At 47.4% G+C, this 22,867-nt stretch overlaps 1 protein-coding gene and 1 non-coding gene across 3 annotated transcripts in view; both read right to left on the bottom strand.

Moving 5' to 3' along the window:
- MIDN (midnolin) overlaps nt 1-16,385 on the bottom strand; it is a 47,651-nt gene extending 31,266 nt beyond the window's left edge. Inside the window, exon 1 of one of the 2 annotated variants that reach the window (XM_070931859.1) lies at nt 16,172-16,385. The gene's annotated coding sequence lies outside the window, so the exon portion shown is untranslated. Of the gene's footprint in view, nt 1-227; nt 326-16,171 lie in introns of those variants that run through there. The other variant, XM_070931860.1, reaches the window with a different exon arrangement.
- TRNAF-GAA (transfer RNA phenylalanine (anticodon GAA)) lies at nt 13,612-13,685 on the bottom strand. Its single transcript has one exon. It is a non-coding gene; the product is annotated as a tRNA-Phe (tRNA).
- Nucleotides 16,386-22,867: the final 6,482 nt, after the last annotated feature.

Below are 22,867 nucleotides of genomic sequence, written 5' to 3'. Positions count from 1 at the left end.
AAGGATAACGGGGTTCTCTCCCAGATTCCCCCCCCACCCCATCCCCCCCCCAAATAATACGATCTACCTTCTTATGGAAATGCAGCCGGGAAGATTTTAATAATAATAATAATAATAATAATAATAATAATAATAATAATAATAATAATAATAATAATAATAAACCCCAAAGGAGGAAACCAAGAAAAGCAAGACCCCCGCCGGGCTAAGCTTGGCTTGCTCCCCACCTGGGCTTTGAACCCGTGGCCAAAAGCGCGCACCCACCGAGCAGCGAAGCAGCCGGCTCCCGCCGCTGCTGCTGCTCCCGGAGTCTGGTGTGAAAGTAACCCAGTGCCGGGAAGACACAGGCGAAGGGAGGGGAGATGAAAGAGGCGGAGGAGGAGGAGGAGAGAGAGAGAGAGAGAGAGAGAGAGAGAGAGGAAAAAAAAAAAAAGTTAGAATGTATCAACGTTCTAAATGGGCGGAGCGAGTCTCCCCCTCCCCATTCATTCTTTACTCCTTTTTTTCTCTCTCTCTCTCTCGGCTCAGCCAGCCCCCGCCGTAGCCAATCGGAGCTCTCCTCCCCGCTCAGACGCCAGCCCGGCCGACCAATGGGCGTCGCTTCGCGGCTCGGCCCCCACGTGGAAGGAGACCGGATGCTTCGCCTCGCCGCCTCTCCCTCCCCGCTTGGCCCCGCCAGCGATCAAGCAAGAGTGGGCGGGGCTTCGGCTGCCAGAATGGAGTTTTTCCTCCGCCCACCCGCTTCTGCGAAGCCAGCCCCCGTATTTCCTCGCCCTCCGCCCCCCTCCCGCTCCTTTCTTTCTTTCTTTTCTTTTTTTTTTTTTAAAGGGCCATTCATGATGTATTATTTCTACAACAAAGAGCTTTATAAAGAAAAAAGAAAAAAGAACGATAAAGCGTGCGGGAGTTTTTTTTTTTTTTCCCCCTCTTTAAATCCAGACGGAGAGAGATGCACACGCTTCAGACAAACCGGAGGGATCGCAATTCCTAAAACGGAGGTTGGGGGTGGATGGGTGGGAGGAATGCAATTAAAAAGAGGCAGGAGGGTTGATTCCAACGTCATAATTCGCCTTTTTCTTTCATTTTCTTTTCTTTTTTTTGCTTTCCCCCCCCCCAAAAATAATCGGTGTTTTTTTTTTTAACATAGCTTTTTGCGTGTTGTTATTTTAAGGAGGGATTTAATTTAAGGATTTTTTTGGCTGTTAGGATTGCATTTTCTTTCGGCTGAAACAAATGCTGGGCTAACAGTAACAGAGTTGAAAGGGTCCTGGGAGGTCATCTAGTCCAACCCCCCCCTTTGCTCACACAGGAGACCTGTACTATTAGGGATTCGAACTGCCCAACTCTGATCAACCAAAACTCAGTGTTTTAGCCACTGAGCCACCTAGTCCAAGGGTGGGCAAATGTGGCTCTTTTACAACCTGTGGACTTCAACTCCCAGAATTCCTGAGACAGCCAACTTGGCTGTCTCAGGACTTCTGGGAGTTGAAGTCCACAGGTTGTAAAAGAGCCACATTTGCCCACCCCTGACCTAGTCAGTAACTAAAAAGCCTCCTTCCAGCTGGCTACTTGGCATGTTCTTCTCCGGAAAGGTCGCCAGTTCGGCGGTTCGAATCCCTAGTAGAGGTCTCCTGTGTGAGCAGAGGGCTGGACTAGATGACCTCCAAGGCCCCTTCCAACTCTGTTACTGTTACTGGAAGTCACTTCGACTGCTCCCTGGGGCTTACTCGAAAGTAAATGTGACCGGTCCTATTTATGTTTCCTACTCCCCACTATCTGTCCGCGTAAAACAGGCTTAAAACGGGCAGGAACAGAATCAACCAGATCACCTGAATTATGCAATTGTCTCACTAGGGATTGGTAGGAACAAGAGGGGCTAGAAACCTGAATTGGTGGTGCAGCAGACTAAAGTGCTGTTAAGAGCCTTGATAGTACAAGGGTTTAGTGCACCCTGTTATTAACACAGCTGCCTGCAATTTCTGCTGGTTCGAATCTCTCCAAGGCTCAAGGTTGACTCAGCCTTCCATCCTTTCTAAGGTAGGTGAAATGAGGACCCAGTTTGTGGGGGCAATAAGCTGACTTTGTATAAAATATACAAAAGAATGAAGGCTATTGCTTAAAGCATTGTAAGCCGCCCTGAGTCTCCGGAGAAGGGCGGCATATAAATCAAATTAAAAAAAAAAAAAAAAAAAAAGTAACACCAGCTGCCTGCAATTACTGCAAGTTCAAATCTCACCAGGCTCAAGGTTGACTCATCATTCCGAGGTAGGTAAAATGAGGACCTGGATTGTGGGGGCAATAAGCTGACTTTGTATAAAAAAGAACACCACTTGGGGGGGAGGCAAAGCCCTACTAAGCAAGTATATACAAAAGTATGAAGACTATTGCTTAACGCATTGTAAGCTGCCCTGAGTCTCTGGAGAAGGGCGGCATATAAATTGAATCAATCAATCAATCCAAATAGTTAGCATGTTGTTAGTCACAACAGAATTAATACAAGATCCCAAAAGATTTCAACTGATCAAAGTCTCACTAAATGCGTTTTTTTTTTAAAGAAGGATGAGAAACACGCAAACCCTGTATTCCTTGTTCCATTGTAATCTCGCTTTTCTTTGGATAACTAGAAATGCTTCGCATCCGAGAGGCATAATTTGTAGAGTAGATTACTTTGTATAGCACAGGGATACAATTTACAAGTGGTCCTCAACTTACAACCATTCGCTTAGCAACTGAAGCTACCTATGGCACTGAAAATAGGAATTTATAACTGGTCCTCGCACTTATGACCCCCCACCCCCAAACATCGCCATGGTCACATGATCAAAAACCGGGCACTTGGCAAGGGGCATAGATTTACATGGTTGTAGCATCCTGAGGTCATGTGATCATTTGTGACCTTTCCAGCGGGCTTCCGACACGCAAAGTCAATGGGGGAAGCCAGATTCGCTTAATGACCATGTGATTTACTTGACAATTGCATCATTTGCTTAACAACTTTGGCAAAAAAGGTGGCAAAATTGGGGCGCAACTCACTTAACAATGACTTGTTCCATTGACTTCAGCAATGGAAATTCTGCTGCCAATTGTCATAAGTTGAGGACTAGCTGTGTAGATTGTGATTTTTGCAATAGGCATCTAGCCATTCGGAACTGACCGATTATGTCACACAGATCAGAACCATGTAATTTCATCCTTCTGGGATTCCTTTGCTTTCTGCCCCTACCCCATATTACTGAGGGTGTGTGTGTGTGAAATAGGCAATATTCCAGTATTTGAGGGGCTGCCACAAAGAAGAGGGGGTCAACCTATTTTCCAAAGCATCAGAAGGCAAGACAAGAAACAATGGATGGAAATGAATCAAGGAGAGAAGCAACCTGGAATTGAGGAGAAACTTCCTAACAGTGAGGACAATTAACCAGTGGAACAGCTTGCCACTAGAAGTTGTAGGTGTTTCATCACTGGAGGTTTTTAAGAAGAAACTGGACAGCTACTTGTCTCAAGTTATATAGGAAGACCTCCAAGGTCCCTTCCAACTCTATTCTGATTGATAGGCCCTTCAACTGGCCAGCATATACAAGACACTGATGATAAAACCTCTAAATCTGAGTTTCAACAGACCTTTTTTCTCAAGAATAAGAGAATCCTTTTTTTAGTCTCCTAATGCACAAACCCACCAAACAGAGCCCCCCCCCCTTTCACTGCACCCCCAAAACTGTTTGCTCAGATGGTGAACAAGAACTGAAGATCAAAAAAACCTAAATTCCCTTTGGAGAAGGCAGGAAACAGGGAAAATTGGCTGGCATGTTCAGCTTCTTTAACACCAGCAAAAGTTAAAAATCCCAACTGTCTGGAGAAAAGAGTTCAAATAATAGAGCTCTTCGGTGTCACAAAAGGAAGAGAAAAAAAATAAAAACCACTGGTGCCATAATCCGCTTTCTGGGTTCTCACATCCAGATGTGTCAGGATTTAAAGAATTTCTCCAAATTCTTCCCTCCGCATGGAGAAGTATTTGAGGGGCCGCCACAAAGAGGAGGGGGGGTCAAATTATTCTCCAAAGCACCAGAAGGCAGGACAAGAAACAATGGGTGGAAACAAACCAAGGAGAGAAGCAACCTGGAATTGAGGAGAAACTTCCTAACAGTGAAGACAATTAACCAGTGGAACAGCTTGCCACCAGAAATCGTGGGTGCTTCATCTCTGGAGGTTTTAAAGAAGCGTCTTCTAGACAGTCATTTATCTAAACTGGTATAGGCTCTCCTGCTTGAGGCAGGAGGCTGGACTAGAAGACCTCCAAGCTCATTCTATTCTATTTCTATTTCTATTTGATCAAGGTTTGAGAAACACCGATACAATATAATGTTTTAGCCTTATACTTGGCAGGCTGAGCAAGAGATGGGGCATAAATCATCCAAAATTTGGATGCTGCCCTACACTTCCTTTGGTTTTGAATCAGCATGGTGGGCAGACCGCCCCCTGTGATTTCAACAAACCATAATTCAACAAACAATGGTTTAGAAGTGGTGCTCTCCACCTTCCCAGGTCTTCGTGTCCTTGCAAGGAGGCCATCAAGAGCCACAATTTATCTAAGATGGAAAAGGATCTCCTGCTTGAGCAGAGGGTTGGACTAGAACAGGGATCTCCAACCTTTAAGACTTGTGGACTTCAACTCCCAGAGAGCTTTGCTGGCTGAGGGACTCTGGGAGTTGAAGTCCACAAGTCTTAAAAGTTGCCAAGGTTGGAGACCCCTGGACTAGAAGACCTCCAAAGGTCCCTTCGAGCCCTATGACTCTTATGTTCTAATCCAGAGGTCAGCAACCTGCGGCTCTGGAGCCGCATGTGGCTCTTTCATCCCGCTGATGCGGCTCCCAGTTGCTGGTCGGCTCCACAATTGATAGGGCTTTCGGTTAGGACAGGTAGAGGAAAAAGGATGCCGTGCTAGGAGGAGACTCTATGGTGGTGGAACCGACTTCCTGTTGGCTCCAGAATTGAATGGGGGCTTCCGGTTAGGACCTTTATGGCTCTGAGTGTTTAAGGTTGCTGACCCCTGTTCTAATCGCTTGCGCTGTCCTTTAGTTTGCAAGGTTTCAGCCTTGGTTCCTGGCCTTGGGGAACAAACGGCAGGGGGGAAAAAGCCGGAATCAGCCAGAAATCTCCCTGCCAAGCCTGGCAGCGAGAAGGGCAACATCCTGGCTTCCTTCGACCAGTCTAGTCACATAATTTGGCCCTTGTGCCAATCATATTCACAGGACATGCCTAAGTGGGTTGGTCACTCCAGAGGGGAAGTGATTTATCTTCCTGGTTCTCACTTCCCTTTAAAACAAATGCAAACAAATGCAAACACCTGGTTTTTTAAAAAAATACTATTATCTAATTTATTTGCCGCCCATCTCGCAGTTTGAAACAACTTTGAGGGACTCTCAGGAACTTAAGACTCTGGCTTTAAAATAAAAATTCACAGGGCCCCTAACCAAATCAAAATTCTGGGGGGAAACAGAATTTTAACAGTAACTGGATTGGAAGGGACCTTGGAGGTCATCTAGTCCAACCCCCTGCTCACACAGGAGACCTCGACTAGGGATTTGAACCGCCAAACTGCCGACCTTTCTGATTGACAAGCTCAGGGTCTTAGCCACTGAGCCACCAGAATTCCCTCTCTTTCTCTCTACACAAAAAAAAGGGCATTCAACTGACAAATCTCACATAAAAACTGACACCTGGCTCCTAGCATGTATTCTCTGGCTTGGGCGAGATATAGGTAGTCCTCGTCTTACGACCATACATTTAGTGAATTCAAAGTTACCATGCCACTGAAGGAATTGGAATATGGCCAGTCTAGAGTAAAGAAGGATTAGGGGCAGTGATGAAATCCACATTTTTTTATTACCGGTTCTGTGGGTGTGGTTTGGTGGGCATGGTGTGGCTTGATTGGGAAGGATACTGCAAAATCCCCATTCCTTCCCCACTCCTGGGGGAAGGATATTGCAAAATCTACATTCCCACCCCACTCTGGGGCCAACCAGAGGTGGTATTTGCTGGTTCTCCGAACTGCTCAAAATTTCCGCTACCGGTTCTCCAGAATCTGTCAGAACCTGCTGGATTTCATCCCTGATTAGAGGTGACATAATAGCAGTATTCCAGTATTTGAGGGATTGCCACAAAGAAGAGGGGGTCACTTATTTTCCAAAGCACCAGAAGGCAGGACAAGAAACAACGGATGGAAACTAATCAAGGAGAGAAGCAACCTGGAATTGAGGAGAAACTTCCTAACAGTGAGGACAATTAACCAGTGGAACAGCTTGCCACAAGACGTGGTAGGTGCTCCATCAACTGGAGGTTTTTATGAAAAGACTGGACAGTGACCTGTCTGAGATGATATAGGGTCTCCTGCTTATACAACAATAGAGTTGGAAGGGACCTTGGAGGTCATCTAGTCCAACCCTCTGCTCACACAGGAGACCTGTACTAGGGATTCGAACCGCCGAACTGCCAACCTTTCTGATCGACAAGCTCAGTGTCTTAGCCACTGAGCCACCTGCTTGAGCAGAGGGTTGGGCTAGAAGATCTCTTAAGGTCCCTTCCAACTCTATTCTGATTGAAACTGGCATACTGGCTAGTGAACAAAAGTTAACCAAGAGGAATGCTAACCATGTTTACGATGGGGTGGAAACGCAGCTGCCCGGTCAATCAACCAGTTAAGCTCCTTAGCATATTGTGGTTTGCTGTGTCCTGACTTAGCACAATTTATGAGCTGAAAATGAATTACAATCATTTGTAAACCATGACTGACAGCTTACTGCGGTGTTTCTTAACCGCGGGGCAGCTTTGTACTTATGTGGATTTCAGCTCCCAGAATTCTGGGAGTCGAAATCCTCACATCTTCGAGCTGTCAAGGTTTGAGAAAGAGTGGCGTGGTACGAGGCATGAATCTAGCTATCTGTTCAGCAGGCCATGATTTTTAACAGATCACAGCTTAACCCATTGCCCTGGCATGATGATTTCAATGTGATAGCAATTTATATCCGTGACTATCAGAAAAATATAAAAGTGGGCATGAGTTCTTGATGACTGGAGATAGTCCTCATCAGTGGTGGGTTTCAAATTTTTTTACTACCGGTTCTGTGGGTGTGGCTTGGTGGGCGTGGCATGGCCTGGTGGGCGTGGCTTGGTGGGTGTGGCAGGGGAAGGATACTGTAAAATCTCCATTCCCTCCCCAATCCAGGGGAAGGTTACTGCAAAATCCCCATTTCCTCCTGATCAGCTGGGACTCGGGAGGCAGAGAATAGATGGGGGCGGGGCCAGTCAGAATTTTTACTACCGGTTCTCCGAACTACTCAAAATTTCCGCTACCGGTTCTCCAGAACTGGTTAGAACCTGCTGAACCCCACTTCTGGGCCTGATGCCTTGTTTATGATTTGGGAAGTTTTTATTATTTCTCGTGTGACAAAAGTGTCTGAAGACTAACCCACAACCCCAGACTGAACTGAATCAGTGAGAAAATGTGTTGAAGATTATCAGGGAAGATTCTTTGAACCGAATGCTGTACGGATAATAAGATTAAAGTCAGAAATAGCAGTAACACTTAGACTTATATATTGCTTCTTCAGTGCTTTACAGCTCTCTTTCTAAGCCAGGGGTCTCCAACCTTGGCAACTTTAAGACTGGTGGACTTCAACTCCCAGAGTTCCTCAGCCAGCAAAGCTGGCTGAGGAACTCTGGGAGTTGAAGTCCATCAGTCTTAAAGTTGCCAAGGTTGGAGACCCCTGTTCTAAGCAGTTTACAGAGTCAACATATTGCCCCCAAAAATCTATGCAGGTTTTTGGGCTTCTCTGGACTGAATCGAGAATTATGTCACTTTCAGGTGGAGATAGTGAGAAGATGCTCACAAAGTTAAAACAAAAGACCAAGGAAACCATGATTTCTGGATTCCTGTTTTAGAGCGAGTAACATGCTGTGGTTTGTTCAGTTCCTGCCTAAAAGTGATGTGTGAACCAGATCACCTCCAAGAGATTTTTTATCTTGGCAAAGGCTTTCTAGACAAGTCATCACGTGGTTAAAAACAATAGCCTTGTGAATGTTAAAAGCTAAGCAAGCAAAAAAACAACAACAACAAAACAGAAGAAGAAACTTTGATGGATTATAGACCGACGTCAGATTATCTTGAAAGACTTGGGCTGGGTTTAATAGATTAACAGAGTTGGAAGGGACCTTGCAGGTCATCTAGTCCAACCCCCTTTGCCCAAGCAGGAGACTCTACATCTGCCTCTACCTAGGATTGAACTCACAACCTCCTGATTGTGAGGCAAGAGCTCCATCTCTAGGCCACAGCAGCTGGGGTGGAGAATAATAGCAGAAGAGGTCAGAAGGGGTGTGGGCGTGGGGAGAAACAATGTAGGGGATACAGACAGAAATAATTATGTATATAGCTAGATAGTTGGGTCCTTGGTGCTCTCTGAGCTTGATTGTTTTCTTGCAAACAGTTCATTACCAAACTTGGTAACATCATCACTGCTGGTACTAGTAGCACTGATGATGTTACCTAACTGGGTAAAGAAACAACCAAGCTCAGAAAGCACCAACAATCCCACAGTTCAGCCCTGAGCTACAAATATTATCTCCTATCAGTACATGAAGATAATTACCATTCCCCCAAGAATTTAATCAGTCAATTCCTTCCAGTTTATCTTTAGGCCATCAATGGGAGGATAGTTTGGACTGGACAGACGTTAAAAAACAACAACAACCCCAGATCTGATTTCGCTGACCATTATTACTGCTTTGGGGATGCAATAAAAGCTTAAGTTGGGTCTTTTGCCTTTAAAGGGGACTAAGAACAGAGGCCGGGCCTAGAATGAGTGTCTAAGGCAGGGGTCTCCAACCTTGGCAACTTTAAGACTTGTGGACTTCAACACCCAGAATTCCTCAGCCAGCAAAGTTGAAGTCCACAAATCTCAAGCTGGCTGAGGAATTCTGGGAGTTGAAGTCTATAAGTCTTAAGCTGGCTGAGGAATTCTGGGAGTTGGAGTCCACAAATCTTAAACTGGCTGAGGAATTCTGGGAGTTGAAGTCTATAAGTCTTAAGCTGTCTGAGGAATTCTGGGGGTTGGAATCCACAAATCTTAAGCTGGCTGAGGAATTCTGGGAGTTGAAGTCCACAAGTCTTAAGCTGGCTGAGGAATTCTGGCTGTTGAAGTCCACAAATCTTAAACTGGCTGAGGAATTCTGGGAGTTGAAGTCCACAAATCTCAAGATGGCTGAGGAATTCTGGGAGTTGAAGTCCACAAATCTTAAATGTTAGATAGGATGTAAAGACAGGACGCAAATCTAAAGCAGTGTTTCTCAACCTTGGCATCTCTTAAGAGGCGGGGACTTCAACTCCCAGAATGCCCCAGAATGCCCAGCCAATTTCCCCATGGGCCAGGTGATTCTGGGAGTTGAAGTCCCCATCTCTTAAAAGACTGCCAAGGCTGAGCGACACTGCTACTGCTATAGGGCTTCCGCAGCCTGCTTTCCACGCTAACCTGACTACAGGTGTTCTGTATTAAGGTGGCCGCTTAAGGTGTGTTAGATATGGAAGCCAAAACGGGGTATTATCAAGAATGAGTCAGCAAAGCAAGAGCGCCCTCTGCTGGGACAAACCCAAATCGTTGGGGAACAATAGGATTGAGTGAAAGAGAATCCGAGGAGGTTTGAAGATGGCAGGATGGGATGGGGTGAGGGTGAGGGGAGAAGCCCTCCTTGGAAACTTTTTTTGGGGGGAGACAATGTAATCATGGCTGCACCCATGTTAAACTGCAACCTTTGCTGCCGGTTTGTCTGAAAGAGGATGGGCTTTGGAATTCAGATTGTGGGTTGAAAATAATTTCAAATTTCTGGAGAGGCAGAAATATTTTCTCTGTTTCTCTTTCCCCGTGCAAAGAAGCATTTCAGCTAACAACCAGCGTTCTTGTTTATAGCATCCTCTAGCTCTGGAAAGATACAGGTAATCCTAGACCAGTGTTTCTCAACCTTGGAAGCTTGAAGATGGGTGGACTTCAACTCCCAGAATCCCCCAGCCAGCAGCGCTGGCTGGGGGATTCTGGGAGTTGAAGTCCACCCATCTTCAAGCTTCCAAGGTTGAGAAACACTGTCTTAGACGTACAAACATCAGTTCAGCAACCGTTCAAAGTTCCAAGCCACTGAAAAAAAAAAAAAAGTGACTTCGGACCGCTCCTCACGCTTACATCCGTCGCAGCATCCCCACAATCACGGGATCAAAATCCGAGCATTTGGAAACCGGTATGTTATTTAACCACACGAGGTCACGTGGTGATTCCCCCTTTGGAGCCTTCCCAGCCGGCTTCCAAAACAGGGGAACTCCATAGAGCCAGAGGTCTTCAAACTTGACAGCTTTAAGGCTTGTGGACTTCAACTCCCAGAATTCTCCAGCCAGCATAGCCTAGCCTAGCTGGCTGGAGAATTCTGGGAGTTGAAGTCCACAAGTCTTAAAGCTGCCAAGTTTGAAGACCTCTGCCATAGAGCAAAAGTTGGCTTTGCTTAATGACCCGCATGATTCACTTAACAACTGCAATGATTCGCTTAATAATTGTGTGTGTGTGGGGGGGGAAGGTTGTAAATCAGGTGCGACTCCCTTAACAACCAATCAGTTTAGCAATGGAAATTCTGGTACCAATTGGGGGCGCAAAGTCGTGGTCTACCTCTACCTATAGTTTAGCCACTGCCATCTTTGGTTGTGTGTGAGCCCCCCCCCCATCCCCAAAGTGGCACAGGAAGGGAAGTGTGCGGTTAAAAGTGGTGGGATTCAGCCAGTTTGCACCTATTCGGGAGAACCGGTTGTTAACTTTCTAATCAGTTCAGAGAACCGATTGTTGGAAGAAATCCCATTTTGTTTTTTTCCCCACTTTACAGGGCTAATCCTGTAAGGAAGGCAGGAAGGAAACATTCTGGTGGTGTTTCTAGCCTAATCTTTATTGCCCTGCTTACAGAAACTGCCTCTCCGGTTAACCCTTATTACATTGTAACAGTGAGTGACGTTGAGTTGGCCACGCCAACACAGTCACATGACCACTGAGCCACATCCACCCAGACAGTCATTAGGGCAGAGAACCGGTTGTTAAATTATTTGAATCCCACCACTGGGTTAAAGGGACACCCCCAAGGCCAAAGAGTCAATAACAACTAAGTATTATTCCTTCTTCATTTGCATGGAAGGCAAGGAAGAGCCTTGGTGGTGCAGCGGACTAAGTGCTGTTATGTAGCACTTAGCTGCCAGCTGCCTGCAATTAGTGCGAGTTCAAATCTCACCAGGCTCAAGGTTGACTCAGCCTTCCATCCTTCCGAGCTAGGTAAATTGAGGACCCAGATTGTGGGGGCAATAAGATGACTTTGTAGGCTCACCGCTTATGGAGGGCCAAAAGCCCTACTAAGCAGGTATATACAAAAGAATGAAGGCTATTGCTATAAGTGCATTGTAAGCCGCCCTGAGCCTTTGGAGAAGGGCGGCATATAAATTGAACTAATAAATAAATAAATAAATGTTACTCCCCCAGAAGAGAAGCACCCCAAAATTTTGCCCTACAACTTAGGGCAATCAAAGGTTTTGTGTCTTTTTCAGTGTCTGGGATACCCCAAAGCTTGGGAGGTTTTTGCCTCCAAGCTGACCTCGTAAGTTTGAACCGGTCAGGAAAGGAACAGGATTCAGCGTGTCTGGGTGTGTGTGGAGGGCGTATTAATTGCAGCTGACTTTTAATTCAACATAATCTCCCACGGAGGACATTCCCATCCCTTCCCCTTCCTTTTGAAGCAGGGCCTTCCGGGTATCATCCGAAGGTCCCCAGTGGGAGCAGCACCCACTCCTGTTTGAAAGGAAAGTAGAAAGAGTCCCCAGTTCAAAATGTCAAAAGGCCTTGCAATGCCATTCCCCTGGCCTGCAAAACTAGGTTGGAAATTTTCCAGCCCCACTGCATTTTTTCCAACTGAGATGGGATGGACAGGCACTGCAAACTCACACCCCTTCCGCACCAACAGTTTAAGCCTGCAAGCCGATTTATTTTCAAACCAAGGAAAAATAAAGTCAGCTACATGCTTTCTGGACTATAGAACCCTAGTAAATGGGTGGGTGGGTGAGTGAGTGAATGTATATCCCCTCCCCAGGTCATCCTCCAGACAAAATAGGGGCAGAAGTGTCAACGCAAAAGGCAAAAAGAGAGAGGAAAAAACTCTGTGCCCTTTGCAAATCGGTAGCACTATTCCTGTTTTTCTTTTTCCTTCTTTTAATTAAAAGGAGCAACATTAACCTACAGGAGATTTCAGGGTCCTTCCATCAATGTGTTCTGGGGGGGGGGGTGGATGCTGGCAGATTCAACGCCATAAACCCAAACCTGCAAACTCAGATGCAGAAACACGGGTTCCGGAGTGAGAAAGGGTACTGAAGATGCTGACACACAGGAATAATCCAAGAGACCAAAGTTTGCCGGTGCCTCACCAAATCCACAATTCTTTGAGAATCAAGGAGGGGAAAATGGTTTTTTTTTTTTTTTTTTACTGGCCTCTGCAACCTACTCTGAACAAATAAGGTGGAAGGATCTGGAATCTGGATTACTTTGCAATGCATCTCTACCCAGTCCTCAAAGGACAGTTTCCCATCCCTCATCACTGCCCACAGAGGAGTTCTGGGCCTTCCTTACAAGCCAGCATTTTGCCCACGGAAAACCTCCCCCTTTTAACTGGGGCATGGCAAACGCTGAAGCAATATTCAAAGCGGATAGAGAAGAAGAGCTTGGGACCTGCGTGACTCAGGCAGGCAAGCTATGATGGCCTGAGATTCCTTCCTTCTCCCCCCCCTCTTCCTCCCAGCCTCTGCCAATGCACAGGGCGTTATGCGTGGCCGAGTTTAATTTTCTGAATGCTTCAGTGACACATCTTTGGATTCACCCACCGTCCCACTTCCAGCGGCCTCCTCCTCTCCCCGGGCACCAAACAATGCCTTCAATCTCCCATCCCGCCTTCCGGGGGGGGGGGGAGATTCGGGAGAGCTGGGGGACTCACCACCCAAACTGTCCTCCCTCCCCCCCCCCACTTCTTCCATCAGGAAGGCAAAACCATCCCGAGTTTCCCCAAGGACACCCAAGTGGGTGGCCAGCGAAGTGGTGACTGGAAAGAGACGGAAAAGAAAAGCAGCTGTAGATCCAGCCCAGAGGGACAGAGGAGGGCAGGAGGGAAGGCTATCCCAAGGTGGGGAGGGTTTAAATGGGGGTGGGGGAGAGGAGGAGAAGAAGAGGAATAGCAGCAGTGAAAGATGGCCTCCCTGCCCACGAATCCAAACCTCATGAACGAAGGCAAATAGTGTCCCAGGATCCGATCTGCGACAGTCACCGAGACCAGAGGTTTTGTGACATGTCCGAGTGAGAGAGAAGTTGGCTCCAGCACGAGTCCGAAAGCTCGGAAGACTAAACCTCTCAAAGTAACAGTAACAGAGTTGGAAGGGACCTTGGAGGTCATTTAGTCCAACCCCCCTGCTCACGCAGGAGACCTAGGGATTCGAACCACCGACCTTTCTGATCGACAAGCTCAGCGTCTTAGCCACTGAGCCACCTAGGGAGCCGCCAAAGCAATTGCCAAAACCCGGGGTGGAACCAGGGACCTTTAGATCTTCAGTCTAACGCTCTCCCCAACTGAGCTATTTCGGTTTCTGGTCCCGGTGACCGACCCAGATTGGATCCTCCGGCATCATCGGAACCAGTTCCACAAAGTTAATTCTTTCCGGCTCCTGGATTGGGGAGAATATAAAGTATAACCGGAGTCTTCCTGAGCATATTCAGAGTACAGATCTTTCATCACAGAGTAAACAAAGAAGCTTGAACACACCCAGGTTTCCAGGTCAGAAGCCATGCGGGAGAATAACGCAATTAATATGCATGTGTGTGTGCATTAATCTATTTGCCTAGAAGGAGGCATCGGACTCTGGTCACCCACGCTGTACTCCCACCATATCATGGAGTTTCTGGGAAGCCTGAAAATGGAGTGGGAGAGAGAGAGAAAGAAAGAAAGCTGGGAAAGCAGAGTAGAGATCTGTTTTTCCTGCAGGAGAGTTTGGGGTGGGGGGAAACAAGGATGAATGGAAGAGATCCTGACAATGCAACAAAGGAAAAGAGGGGGACAGGGTGAGCGCCAGACACGGGGATTAAGTCAGATCCTGCCAACGTGGGCAAAAATCAATGGGAGGTGGAAGGGCTCAGCAGAAGCTGGCTGCCCCACCTCTCCAAGGGAGGGTGCTTGCCTTGTCTTTGGGCAGGAAAAAAGGATAAATGAATGGGATTCCCTCAAAGGGAGACACAGATTCTACCCCAACAGATATCATCACATTCTGGGTAATATATGTATGTTTTCCCCCCATCTGTGTTATTTTGCCTTTCTCTCTAGGAAAGGAGAAAGGAAAAACTTAGGACCGTCTTTCTGGCTTCTCTTGGACTTGTCTAAATGCCCCGACTTCCCCCAAAAATCAGGACAGGGAAGTTTTGTAAAAAAAAAAAGCATCTTAAGTCCTTACGATATTCAGAAATAGATTGGGAAGAGTTGGAAAAGTTTAGAGGGCCATCCAAGCCACAAGCCAAGGGACTCTCTTTTGACAGGGTCCTTCAAAACAGGCTAAAAGTCTATGGAGATTCTTAAAACATTCCAGATCAGAGGTCTCCAACCTTGGCAACTTTAAGCCTGGAGGACTTCAACTCCCAGAATTGCCCAGCCAGCAAAGCAATTCTGGGAGTTGAAATCCTCCAGGCTTAAAGTTGCCAAGGTTGGAGACCCCTGATCCAGATCATGATTGTCTCAAAGGTTGTTTTCCAAAAAGGCAACTGGATTTTCTTGGGGTTTTTTTCCCCTTGAAAACATTTCACTTCTCAGCCAAGAAGCTTCTTCAGTTCTAACTGGAGCAGCCCCCCCTTTTTTTCCTAGTTTTTTTCTTTCCCTCCCCCCCCCCCCCAGCACATTGGTAATTCAGGAAAGGCTTCCTAACCCTTTACAGATGTTCACAGGTAGACCCAGAGAGAGAATCAAGACTCCAAGAAAGAAAAGTCAAGCCAGATGGACTTAAATGCCAGCCTTCCCTCTATTAAACTACGGAACTATTTCTTCCTAATTATTTCTTCGTTGTCAAGTAAAACGATAAAGTTTAGTTCAGAGAGAGCATCTGGCTGGTTGAAAAATATTTTTTCCAACAAAAGCTGGAGGGAAGGACACACAAAGCTTTGTTCGCTGTCACGCTCGCCCATCCTCGCTCCTATCGGCCTCCGAAATCCCACATCTGTTTTATGTCCACAGGGATTTTTCCGGCCCATTGTACTGATTTCTTTTTTTTTTTCTTCCCTGGAAATGGGTGTGGAAAAGGGGGGAATCTTTCTTGGATTTAAAAAAAGGGAGAGAAAAACAGCATACAATTTTCCCCCCTCTTACCCATAAAACGTGAAGACTTAATATTCTATATTAATTCGGTGGGAATAAGTCCCAGGATGGGGGTCACATCCTAAAACAGCCCCTTCCCCTTGTGATGCTAGAGGCTTGTTTAATCCGGATTGAATCCTCCCCAAGAACCATAAACTGGACCTAACTCTCCAAAGCAGTTACCACCCTAAAGATACAAAGGTTAGCAATGACCGATCCTTTTATTTTATTTTTTTTAACCTGCTTCTTCCAGCACCGCCCGATTTATTATTTGTGACCAAGATCTCTTCTCGATCTAGTAGTGTGCCAAGCAAGTCTTCAGCGGGACAAAATAGATCTAACTCAAGAGTCCCTACTCTAAACGTATAAAGGGGCTTCTAATACAGGTTGTCGCTTTCAAACAGCTTTGGGGAAGTAGTTTTGGGTGGGTTTACTCACTGCTCGGCTCTACTGGGTTGAGTAGGATTTACTCCGAAGTAAAAAAGAAAGACCTCAACTCGGCCAGAGAGGCCAAAAAAAATAAAAATAAAAACACCCTATCAAAGAAGGATCGCCCAGTTGGTTCCGACCCGATCTCTTTGCTTCCCACGGGAAAGCTGGTCCCGCGTCTCCTCCGCGTAACGTGGGAACCGGGCTAAACCCAAGTATCAGGGACTCGCGTTCCCAAGTCCCGAGAGCCGCCTCGGGTTCTCTTTTCTGGGCAACTCCGAAGCGCTTCCAAAGGGGACTCACTCACCGATGCCGTCAGACGCCTCTCCGCCGGACCGATCCCGAATCAAAACAAAATAGGGATTTTAAATCAACTGGAATAAGCGACAATCCGAAACGTCCTAAAATAAAGGGGTATCCTTCGCTCCGGACCAAGACGGGGAGCTCTGTCTTTTTGAAGCGCCGGCAAAAAGATCCGTAAAACGGGAGGAGGCGAAGAGCCCCCCAAACTCGGATGATGGTCGTGGGAAAGCGGCAGCGGCAGCGGCGGCAGGGAAGGCGAGGATCTCTCGCGTTTGCAAGCAGCAGCAGCAGCAGCCGCCTGCGCTGCCCGGTTCGCCAAAGGTGTCCGGCTGCCAGCCCCGGTGGCTTTTTTAATGTTTCAGGGAGGCGCTCCAAAAAGTTTTTTTTTTTTTAAATCCCACACACGCGCGCGCGCGTCCGCGCCCGCCCGCCCGCGCGCACACAAGGAGAGTCATTCGGGGCTGGGTGGGGCTTGCGAAGGAGGAGGAGGAGGGGAGGGAGGAGAGAGAGAGAAAAAAAAAAAAGCTCCAACTCAAGAGGAGAGAAGAGAAGGCGGAGCGGGGAGGGGGGAGAGAGGAGGTTGAGGCTGCAAAGTCAGCACAGGGGGATTTGCCCGCTGACGTCACGCCGCCAACCTCGCCGGCTCGAGGCTGCTGCTGCTGCGGCGGCGGCGGGCGCTCGCGGGCGCCCAAAAGCGAGGCCAGGGGCGAGCTCGGCCCGGGGAGGCTGCTTGCCCCTCTATCCGGGTGGGGTGGAGTGGGGATAACATGAACAGAGTTGGAAGGAGCCTTGGTGGCGCAGCAGACTAAAGCACTGTTAAGTGACAGCAGCTGCCTGCAATCACTGCAAGTTCGAATCTCACCAGGCTCTAGGTTGACTCAGCCTTCCATCCTTTCGAGGTAGGTAAAATGAGGACCCGGATTGTGGGGGCAATAAGCTGACTTTGTATAAAAAAGAACACCACTTAGCCCCCGAAAGCCTTACTAAGCAGGTATATACAAAAGTATGAAGGCTATTGCTTAACGCATTGTAAACCGCCCTGAGTCTCCGGAAAAGAGCGGCATATAAATCGAACCAATAAATATAAATAAATAAGTAAGTAAGTGAATAAATAAATAAATAAATAAATGACCTTGGAGGTCATCTAGTCCAACCCCCTGCTCACGCAGGAGACCAGTGCTAGGGTTTCGAACCGCCAAACTGCCGAGCTTTCTGATTTACAAGCTCAAATCGTCCCGGGCTCGGCTACGGGAGCAGATCGCCTCTTCTTTCTCCCCCTACTCCCCCCACTTTTGCAGCTCTGCCCGACGGGGTCTTTTGCGGGATGGCCAGCTCAGCTTTGGCTTTCCTCGACCCCATTAGGGTCGCAAACTGAAGCGTGGAGACTAGGGGCGGGAGAGGTGAAGTGTACGATCGCCCCCGGGGCACGGCGGCGGGGCCCGATCGCCTCTTTTCATCCTTTTTGCAGCTCCGACTGCTGGGGGCTATTGCAGGATGGCCTTAGGTTTTTCCCTGATCCCTTAAGGTCGCAAAGCGAGGCTTGGAGATTAGTGGCAGGACGGCATAAAGTCTGCAATGGCCCCGGGCACGGCGGCGGGACCTGATCGCCACTCCCCCCCCCTTTTTTTTTGCAGTTCCTACTGCCGTGGCTTTTACAGGGTAGCCAGGCAGCCTTAGACTTTTCCTGATCCCTTATGGTCGCAAAGCGAGGCTTGGAGATTAGGGGGCGGGAGGGGTTAGGGTTAGCCCCGGGCATGGTGGCGGGACCTGATCGCCTCTTTCCGCCCGTCAGAACTTTTTGCGGGATGGCCAGGCAGCCTTAGGCTTTTCCCGACCCCTTTAACGTCGCAAAGCGAGGCTTGGATATTAGTGGCGGGCAGGGATAAACTGCGCGATCACCCCAGGCACCGCGGCGGGATCTGATCGCCTCTTTCTCTCCCCCCCCCAATTGCAGCTCTGCCCAACAGCGGCTTTTGCGGTATGGCTAGCTCAGCATTGGCTTTTCCCGACCCCTTTAACGTCACAAAGCGAGGCTTGGAGATTAGGGGGCGGGAGAGGCAAGATGAGAAGCCCGGGAAACGCTCCCAAGCAGGCTCGCTCTTCTGTGGGCAAGAAGAAAAAACTGGGCATGGCTAGTCTAGTGAAGAGAAGGACCAGGGGAGACATGAGAGCAGTCTTCCAATATTTGAGGGGCTGCCACAGAGAGGAAGGGGGTCAAGCTAGTTTCCAAAGCACCTGAAGGCCGGACAAGGAATAATGGATGGAAACTGATCAAGGAGAGATTCAACCTAGAAATAAAGAGAAATTTTCTGACAGTGAGAACAATCAACCCATGGAACAGAAGTTGCCTACGGAAGCTGTGGGAGCTTCATCACTGGAGGCTTTCAAGAAAAGATTGGACTGCCATTTGTCAGAAATGGTGTAGGGTCTCCTGCTTAGGCGGGGGATTGGACTAGATGACCTATAAAATCCCTTCCAACTCTGTTAATCTGTTAAAGAGGTAGTCCTTGACATATGACCATAATGGAGACTGCCCATTATGGTCATAAATCATGGTGATTGTAAAATGAGTCAGTCACGTAGCCAAACTCAATTTTACAAATTTTCTTTGCAGCAGTCGTTAAGCAAACCCATAGTACGCTCTAGGCATGATTTGGCAGAAAACTGGAAGTAAATGCCAGTTTTCAGCTAAATCGTCGTAAATGTGATTGTGTGACTGCAGGACGCTACAAACAGCAAATGAAGCCCTGTTACGACTGAAATTTGGTCAGGTGTCCACAGGGGGTCCAACCGCCAAAATTTCAGATCCAGATTGTACGTACCCTCACGGTAGGGCTGTCATAACCTCAAAACAGTCGCTAAATGACCGATTGTAAATTGAGGACTACCTATATTTAAAAACACCTCGTAGAAAAATTCCCAAATATTAAAAAATGAGGATGCGAATCTTAACATCCAGGAGAAGAGAAGGCCACAATCCAAGTGTAAATTAAATGATATTAAATTTAATATTCTGTTGGCCTCATTTTTGTGAGCCTTATGACAAAGGCCACACATTGTTCTTAACCCAGTAAAATTGCAAATCCCAGCTGGGTGCCATTTTTTTCAGCATTTTTCCTTGTTTCCTCGTTTTCTATTTTAATGTTATTATTCATCAAGTGTAACCAAAATAGTAAGTTATTATGACACAACAGTGATCGCACAATCTAACTTTTTTTTATACACAAGAGCGGTTAAAATGAAGACAAAAGATTCACATATTTAAATAGAATGAATTCTGTCCTTTACCATGTAACTTAATCTAACCCATATAGAAACATAGTACAGGCAGTCCTTGATTTATGACTACATGACTCATCCTTATGACCAGAATTTCCATTGCTATACAAAGCAGTTTTTAACTCCCACCCGTGCCAGCAGAGGAGGCATTCTGTGGGGTCCTGTCAGGCTGATTATTCCAGTTGGTCGGGTCCAGGAGAAGGGCCTTCTCTGCTGTGGCTCCTGCCTTCTGTAACATCTTGCCGCCCCTCCCCAGATGTCAGGTTGGCCCTGACCCTCCCATCCTTTTCTAAGGGTCTAAAGCAGGGGGCCCAACCTATTGACCACTGGGCCGCATGACTAGCTGGCCGGTATGCACAGCCCCACTCGTGTGAGCATTGTCACAAATATCCTGTTGCTCGTGGCCCCACTTACGCGAGCAAATGTTTTATAAGGTGCTCAGCCAGTGGTGGGATCCTGCCGGTTTAACAATCAGTTCGCGTGCACATTTTTACAAAAACTTACCTTCTGCGTTACTGCTGGGGAGTAACACAGCTGAGGCACGGCAATCCAGGGGTGAAATCCAGAAGGTTCTGAAAGGTTCTGGAGAACCGGTAGCAGAAATTTTGAGCAGTTCGGAGAACCGGCAAATACCACCTCTGGCTGGCCCCAGAGTGGGGTGGGAATGGAGATTTTGCAATATCCTTCCCCTGGAGTGAGGTGGGAATGGAGATTTTGTAGTATCCTTCCCCTGCCATGCCCACCAAGCCACACCACTAAGCCACGGCCACAGAACTGGTAGTAAAAAATTTTTGATTTCACCACTGCGGCAATCCGCTCTGCTGCGCAAATCAGTTGAGAAGATATAGGTCAATAAAGCGCAGAAGTAGGCGGGCAGGCCTGTCCAATCATCGCAGTGAAACAGTTCGCTCCCGGCTGATCGTCGGAGCTACCGATTCGTCCGAACCGGTAGAATCCCACCCCTGTGCTCAGCCCCTCTTGGTTTCAGGGAGATAGTCATGTCGTTCTCTCATTGCAGAAGAAGAGGTAATCCTTGACTTTAGACCACAATTCTGCTGCTAAGTGAGACAGTTGTTAAGTGAGTTTGGCCCCATTTTATGACCTTCCTTGCCACCATTGTTAAGTGAATCACTGCAGCTGATAAGTTAGTAACCCGGTTGTTAAGTGAATCTCGCATCCCCTTTGATTTTGCTCGTCAGAAGGTCGCAACAGGTGACCACGTGACCAGGGGACACTGCAACGGTTATAAATACATGCCAGTTGCCAAGCATCCAAATTTTGATCACATGAACATGGGGATGCTGCAACGGTCCTAATTGTGAAAAATGGTCATAATTCGCTTTTTCAGTGCCATTGTAACTTCTAAAGGCTACTAAATGAATGGTGGCATGTCGAGGACTATCTGTCCAGGTAGTCCTTGAGTTACAACATTTCGCTTAGTGACCGTTCAAAGTTACAACGGCACGGAAAAATGTGACATGACCGTTTTTCACAGTTGTGACCTTCGCCGCGTCCCCATGGTCACGTGATCAAAATTTGGATGCTTGAGAAGTGGTTCATATTTATGACCGTCACGTGACCTCCCTTTTGCGACCTTCTGACAAGCAAAGTCCATGGAGAAGCCAGAATCACTTTTTTTTTTTTTTTTTAATTTGATTTATATGCCGCCCTTCTCCGAAGACTCAGGGCGGCTTACAATGTGCTCAGCAATACTTAACAACCAGGTTACGAATTTATCAGCTGCAGTGATTCACTGAACAACTGTGAAATGTCGTAAAACGGGGCAAAACTCACTTAAGAACAGTCTCCCTTAGCAACAGAAATTTTGGGCTCAATTGTGGTCCTAAGTTGAGGACTACCTGCATGGCGTCCCACCAACAGAGATCTAATCAAGCACGAGCAATAATAGCTTTATGGAGCACTAGACTGTGGCAGGATCCATCCCCAAGTGCCTCTGCTCCCTTCTGCCTTCATAAATGTCCTTGTGGCCGATGACTCAGCTGGCAAAGGTCGGCTTTCTCTCCCTTTTTTCTTTGCTTTGGATTCATCCAGAGCTTGGGCCAGGGCTTCAAAACAACCAGCGGAATATTCCAAAACGTTTTGGGTGGGGTGGAAGAGGGCAAACATCAGTGTTTGGATAAGGACTCCCGGTCCCTTTTAACCCCACATGAATTGCTTGCTGCCTGTGCTAGCAAGACCAACACAGTCACACAGACACACACACAAAAGATTACAAAATGCCACCTTTGCCTAGTTGCACTTTGGGCTGTGCCCTTAATTTGGCCCTCCTGACGTCCTGGGAAGGGAGGGTGGGCAACCTAAGGAAGGCCCTGGGAAGGTTACAAAGATGATTAGGGGACTGGAGGCTAAAACATATAAAGAACGGTTGCAGGAATTGAGTATGTGTAGTTTAAGAAGGACTCGGGGCGACATGATAACAGTCTTCCAATATCTCAGGGGCTGCCGCAAAGAAGAGGGAGTCAACTTATTCTCCAAAGCACCTGAGAGTAGGACAAGAAGCAATGGGTGGAAACTAATCAAGGTGGTGTGGCCCGCCAGCGGCCTGCGCGGATCGTGGCTGATCCCGACAACGAGGAGGCTGGTGTGGTGTCACGCCAGCAGCCGGCACTCGCGTCGGACAGTGAGGAGGCCGAAGAGGATGTGATGCCAGAGGCAGAGACTCAGCCAGGGCCTTCAGAACCTCCAGAGGCTCCTTCCAGTGGAGAGAGCGAAGTGGAGGAGCCTCTCTTTAATGCTCGGGCACGCAGGATTGCCAAAAGGCTGCCACTCAGGAGGAGAAGGTCTACTTGAGAGTAGGACTTGAGGATAATTGGCCACTCCCTTAGCCTATTTAAGTTGCACGCAGCTAGTGCTTTCTTGCTAGAAACAACGTCTCATTACTACAGAGCATCTTGGAGAGGGAGCAATTTCTCATATCTGGTTTTCTGGGCTGGTTGCCAACCTTTACCAACCTTTGTTCTTAATAACTTTGATAAGGACCCTTTGCACGGGAAGCCTGCAGTCTTGAAAGGGGTTTGTTTGGAATTAAACAGTGTTTGCGAAGCTTGGTGTGTGTCACATTCTCTGGGAATCTGAAGCTGGGGCAGAACACAAGGAGAGAAGCAACCCAGATCTAAGGAGAAATTTCCTGACAGAACAATTAATCAATGAAACAACTTGCTTCCAAAAGTTGTGAATGCTCCAACACTGGAGGTTTTTAAGAAGAGATTGGACAACCATTTGTCTGAAATGTTTCCTGCCTGAGCAGGGGGTTGGACTAGAAGACCTCCAAGGTCCCTTCCAACTCTGTTGTTGTTGTCATTATTATTATGTAGTTGCATTGCTATGAGGTGCAGTTGAGCAAGTTCCCTCCTTTGAAGGTAAAGACAAACAAGATTGCAACGCAATGATTGGGGATGAC

The sequence above is a fragment of the Pituophis catenifer genome, unplaced genomic scaffold (genome assembly GCF_029215685.1).
Source record: "Pituophis catenifer annectens isolate HBS135680 unplaced genomic scaffold, rPitCat1.0.hap2 SCAF_1, whole genome shotgun sequence".
In the NCBI taxonomy this organism is placed as follows: domain Eukaryota; kingdom Metazoa; phylum Chordata; class Lepidosauria; order Squamata; family Colubridae; genus Pituophis; species Pituophis catenifer.
The sequence above is the reverse complement of the archived record's forward strand: the minus strand, read 5'-3'. Positions and strand labels throughout refer to the sequence as shown.